Genomic DNA, 6,366 nt, shown 5'->3' with positions numbered 1-6,366 from the left:
TACTTTCCGCGTAGCGCAGATCCGCGAAGTAGTGTTTGTTCGTCTTTCAAATGAAGTTGAATTATTTGATGTATTGCTGAAAATTCAGTACATTTTTATTCAAGCTGTATGCTCACAGGCACTTGTCTCAGAAAAAAAAATCCTATATACCTTGAACATGTTCTTGGATTAATTTGCACTTCTCATAAGTGCAAATTGGAACCACACTTTTTTTTGTCGTAGAGTCATCAAATTTGGCAATAATGTACCTCTGGGGATAAATAACACAATACAAAAAAAAAATTTGGTGTGGCTCGCCCGGTTCGGCAACTGGAGTGAAAATAGTGACAAAATCCTGTAGGATATTTTTTTCTCCCATAGGATTTTTAAAAATCCTACCGGATTTTGAGAAATCCTATAGGATAAAGTCATAATCCGGTAGGATATTTTTTATATCCTACAGGATATTTAAATCCTAAGGGATTTGTAATCAACAGTCTCCGGGACAAGTTTGCAATTCCGCTGAGTGCAAAAGTTGTCACCTTAATTTTTGGAGTTAAGTCAAAACAAAGTTGATAACTTGGTTGGTATTGGTTCCCTGATATTTGTCCTAAATTTTTTTTGCTCTAGCACCACTGTTGAAAAAGTTATGCCCCTTTTTTCAACAATTTCCTCAGAGGAAAAGTACTTTTCCTCAAGGGAAATCAAATTTCCCTGCAGGAAAAAGATTTTTCCTCAAGGGAAATTGTTATTTCCTCAAGGGAAAAAGATTTCCCTTAGGGAATTTGCTGTATAATTATTTCCTTCGAGGAAATTCTATTTCCTTAAAGGAAATTATTTTTCCTTAGAGGAAATTCTTTTTCCTCTGAGGAAATTTGCAGCTTCAAATTTTCCTTTGAGGAAATTTGCAGCTTCAAATTTTCCTTTGAGGAAATACTTTTTCCTGTGAGGAAATTTGTAGTTTCACATTTTCCTTGGAGGAAATACTTTTTCCTGTGAGGAAATTTTTGACAAACACTTTTCCTTGGAGGAAAATTCAAGACAACAAATTTCCTCTAAGGAAATCATTGTTCTTCAAATTTCCTCTAAGGAAATTTTTGAGCATCAAATTTCCCTTAAGGAAATGTTTTCCCTTATTTTTACTTGTTAAACATTTCTTCACTACACCATGTATACAGACAGTATGAATATAATTATTACAAGACTGTATAATTGATGCAAATAATATTTAAAACTTTAATAAATGTTTGACTCAACATTTTAATGACATTGAAAATAATACAGTCTGACTATTTAGATCTAGGTATTGTTTATACTTTTCATATAAATTTAACTTTGATTTATAATTTTTTTTGGAGCAAATGCTTCTGTTTTCTTTGTAATTGTTTCAATGCGATACATTAATAACAACCAATTTGAATGTCATTATATCATTTGTGGTGTTCTAAAGAATTTGTTTATATATTTGCAGATTAAATAATAAAATAAACACTTTTCTTGTTATTTTAAATTAAAACTTCTTCTGTTTCAGCTTGTGTACAGTTATTCAATCCACTACGTAAGAATTCAGTGAATACATTATTCCATTCACTAAACAATTCCCTTCAATTCTAAGAGAAATCATTTTTGCAAATTGTTCTTTAATGATCTTCTTCTGTATATTTGATATGAGGGAGCGATGTAAATGAGTGGATAAAACTGGTGTTCCTTTTTTCAACAACAAAATAGTATTTGTTCTGCATTCTCCTTTCTTTTGATTAAGATATGTTGTTGCTTTATGCAATAGTGTTTTTGTGTATCTATGATAGAACTCCATTTTGTTTTATATGGTCATTATCATGTGATAATGTTGAAATTTCCTATTTCTTTTTTGCAGGAAAGCACACATTCCATTTCAAATTAATCCAATTATGCACTATGTAAATAAATTTCAACTTTAAGTTTCCTCTTCAGTAATGACCTATTGGTCATGAAAACCAAGATGTCTGATCACCTATAAATACACAAAATAAACAAATAAAATGTTATAAGTGGATAAATGGAGAGAGAAACAGCAATAAATGTTTTTCATGTGTATCTTTCCTTATTAAAATACATTAAGTAAACTTGAACTCGAGAAAAATAAATAACTGCGATGTAGAATAGACTAATACCAATAGAAAGTATAAAAATAAAAATGCCAAATAAAGTATTCACGAAAAATTAGTTGATTTACAGTAGTCAAGTCCATGTTTGCAGGAAATTTACATCATTGGTTGTCTGGAGAGTTGTCTTGTTGGCAATCATACCACATCTTATTTTTATATAACCTTGCCATATTCCTATTGTGCCTGTCCAAAGTTCAGAGCCTGTAGCTTTTGTCAGTTTAGTCTGACACTAAAATTTAGTGGTTGTTGTTGTTGTTTCATACCGGTCATATTTATTTTTTGTAATTTATTTTGTTATAAACTAGGCAATTAGCATGATTAGTTTAACAGTTTGATTGTTTCAATGTTTCATCTTTAGGTCTTTTATAGCAGCCTACTTTGACTATAGTATAGGGTATGGATTTTCTCATTATTGAAGGATGTAACAGGCCTACAATTGCTTTCTCAAGGCCATCATAGTTTTCATATTCAATATACCACATCTTTGAATTTTTATAGTAATCATGATACTAATAATCATCTTTCAAGTTCAATAACTTTTTAAAATTAAAAGGTGCCTTACCATTTAGGTTTAGATGGCTTCTGCAAATTTTACATTGCCTATCATTTCTTCTGTATATTATTTCTCTGTATCTTCTATAGTTCTTGTCCTATACATAAAAGAGTAAAAGTTGAATGAGATCTTGCATCAAAAATTTTTTCTGTTTAATGTACATTTATATGTATATTAATGTGTGTTTAATAAAAACCTAAACCATGAGTGCTTGATAAGCTTCTTGCCCTTATAGGTGGTCTTTAAGCTTTAAATGAATTTTATTGATCGACTAAAAAACTATGAGCACTGTGCAAATAAGACCCCCGCCCTCCAAAAAAAACAACATGCACAAACAGTGGTATTCATTGACTTAAAACATGTATATAATTTGACTCAATTTATAGATATCTCAAGTGACTATAAGTTTAAGGCAGCAATTTTTTTAACAAATAGTCAAATACATTTCTAAAACCTTTCAAAGTTTTTGAAAATGGACAAATTTTAAATAACTTTGCAAAACTAAAGTTCCTTAACTCTGCATCTTTTAAAAAAATATACATGATAAATAGGGAATGATACTCCAGCTTGCATATTATTCAAAGTTTTAAAGGAACATAACTGAAGAACGGTAAAAGTTTTACTACCAAAATTTGAAATTGATCTGATTAAAATTGTGATAAAAAGTATTGTTTTAAAGTTTAATAAAATTTGGTTGAGGGAAACTTAAGTTAGAAGGCCGAAACAATTTTTTCCATTTTTAAAGAACATAACTATAGAATTTAGTAAAAGAGACACTACCAAAATTCAAACTTAATCTGTATTTTGTGGTGATAAGCATTGTGTATTGATTTCATAACATTTGGTTGAGACAAACTAAAGTTTAGAGAACAGGAAACCAAAAATTCAGCATATTTTCCCCATTTCTAAAGGGGCATAACTCTGATACTCTAGTATAGTAACACTGACATCACCAAAATTCAAACTTGATCTGAGTATTGCGATAACAAGCTTTTGTAAAAGTTTAATTGAATTTGGTTGAGGCAAACTCAAGTACTGTAAGAGAACAAAAAACAACTTTGGGACAGACGGACAAACGATCAAGTGTTAAACATTATGCCCCCTCCACTTTGGGTCATAATAATAAAAAGGGTGTTTATGTCAAGATATAAAAACAATTCACCAAAGTTTCATAAAAATATCTATAATAACTATCCTAATCCCAAGTCATGATAGTACAATGACATAAATCAGATTTTTTTTTAAATTAAAAAGAATTATCATGTTTATGTTATACAAAAATAATTCACCAAGTTTCATGAAAATTGCTCAAAGCATTATTAATAGTATACGCACTGGAAAATCCCCCCTTTTATGAATAAAATCCCTAACTTTTAATTAAAAATTTAAAATCCCTAAAAATTAAAAAGGAGCTTAATTATCATGATTATATCAATAGATAATTCACCAAAGTATTATGAAAATTTTATGATTAATGTATTCTAATTCCAAGACTATCTAAGACATGGTTTGTTTGAATAAAACAAGTTGGAATAAAGTACCTGCTAGAATTCAGGAGAATTAGACCAAATCAGGCTATCTGATGATACCCCTGCCGCAAGAGGATAATATAAATAGTGTAAAAATATGCAAGTGTTTGGTAAACAGGAAGTTGTCGAGTGATGAATCTGAAAACGCATCACACGGTATAGCTGACTTATATAAATCCTGAAACCAAATTTCAGAAATCTTTGTATTGTAGTTCCTGAGAAAAATGTGACGAAAATTTTCAACTTGGCTATCATGTGTAAAATCATACAAGTGTTTCGGTAAACAGGATGTTGTCAAGTGATCAATCTGAAAACGCATCACATGGTATAAATGACTTAGATAAACCCTGAAACCAAATTTCAGAAATCCTTGTATTGTAGTTCCTGAGAAAAATGCGACGAAAAATATTCATGGGACGGACTGACTGACGGACGGACGGACTGACAGAAAGAGGTAAAACAGTATACCCCCCTTTTTTGAAAGCAGGGGTATAAAAAGTTGTCATAAATAGCATAGACACCTTTGAGTTGTGTTAAATGTGCGAGTATAATCATTGATAATCATGCACAAGATTGACTTTTAAAAGCCTATATATTGAAATTTTCTGAAAATATTGCATGCATTTATTAATATGACCAATTTCAAGAAATGCACAAAGATGCGAGATGATTTATATAATTGTAATTTCAGGAATTTACAGTAAAGGCTTTTATCCCCACTGCATTTTGCACTTTTTCTAATTCAGGAGCCAGAAGTTATGGCCTTTGTGACCTTTGTATGATTTTTATTTTAGTTTCATTTTTTTGTATTGAAGAGTTTAGTAAGACGTCCATTATAACTCAACTAGTATACATTTTTGTTTAATGGCATTAGCTAAAGCATGCTTCACAGGCACGGATCCCGGGGGGCTGAGGGTTGTACATGTTGGAACCCCCCTTTCTTTACTGGACATCAATGCATTTGAACGTGGACATGTAGTTTGACACCCCCCCCCCCCCCCCCCCCCCCCCCAAATTTATCCTGGGTTAGGAACCCCTTTATATGACTCAGGATCCACCCCAGTCTCAGGTTGTGGGATTTTCTCGTTGCAATGAAGACCCATTGGTGACCTATGGCTGTTATCTGCTCTTTGGTCATGTTGTTATCTCTTTGATACATTCCCCATTTCCATTTCAACTTTGTTTTCAGTTCTATTATAAATATTAGAAACGAGTTAGGCTCGTTTACAAAAATATAATTGTCTGTGCTGACAGGGGAGTATGTGTGCATACCAATATTTAAATTTTCTAGGCCTTCCTTTTTGAATATTTTGTGCATTTCTTCATGTTCTTGGTAAAATACTGTCAGACCTCGAGTGCTGTTGTTTTACAAAAACGGTCAAGTAATGTAGGGGAAAGAAACGAACTAAAAAGACCAAAATAAGCCACAACTAATGGGGTCTCATTGGGGGTTCTGTTCACGGATCCCGCTTAGTTACTATTTATTTTTTTAGATTCCCGCATGATGCCATCACGCTTACACTATGTAAGTGAACAATTCTGATATTTTTGTAATATCCCATGTCCCGCTTAACTTCATTTCGCGTTTTCACGGCACAATAATTTGAGGGGGGATATAGCTAGGACCTTTATCGGGACTCCGGGATCGGGTGTTTTTAAGCTCTGGATTTCGGGATTGACCCTTTCGGGATCCGATAATTCTTTTTTCGAATTTCGGGACTTCGGGATTTAGTGTTTTTAAGCCCGGGATTTCGGGATTTCGTGTTTTTAAGCTCGGGATTTCGGAATCAGTACTCCTCTTACCCTCCCTCATAATTTGACTTTCATGTGTCACGTTTACTAAAAATATGCCTCGACAACCCAAGTCCCGCTCAGACCCCCCTTATATGTACATAATGAATAGTTTACTATATGTAGTCAGTAGTCGGGTTAAATACACATGTATATACTTTTAGACGACCTTAGATTCATTTCACAGCGAAAATACTCATTAATATTGAACCTTTTAGATCACTTCACATTTAGATTTTATAACTTTTAAAATTAAGACCATATAGATTTAAGATCATATAATCGAAAGATGATAATTTGTCAATGAGCAACTGTAACCAGGTATACTGCATTTTTTTTTGCATGCGTCAAGAAACCGTTAAAAGTG

General features: G+C 32.2%; 1 long non-coding RNA gene across 1 annotated transcript; it reads right to left on the bottom strand.

Moving 5' to 3' along the window:
* Window positions 1-1,426: 1,426 nt before the first annotated feature.
* On the bottom strand, window positions 1,427-5,603 carry LOC134723700 (uncharacterized). Its single transcript, XR_010108161.1, has 3 exons — window positions 5,481-5,603; window positions 2,689-2,776; window positions 1,427-1,972 (listed from the first exon to the last, which is right to left on the bottom strand). It is a non-coding gene; the product is annotated as an uncharacterized LOC134723700 (long non-coding RNA).
* Between the last annotated feature and the right edge of the window lie 763 nt (window positions 5,604-6,366).

This window comes from Mytilus trossulus, chromosome 6, assembly GCF_036588685.1.
Source record: "Mytilus trossulus isolate FHL-02 chromosome 6, PNRI_Mtr1.1.1.hap1, whole genome shotgun sequence".
Lineage (NCBI taxonomy): Eukaryota > Metazoa > Mollusca > Bivalvia > Mytilida > Mytilidae > Mytilus > Mytilus trossulus.
Note: the sequence above shows the minus strand (reverse complement) of the source record. Positions and strands in the feature narration are given on the sequence as shown.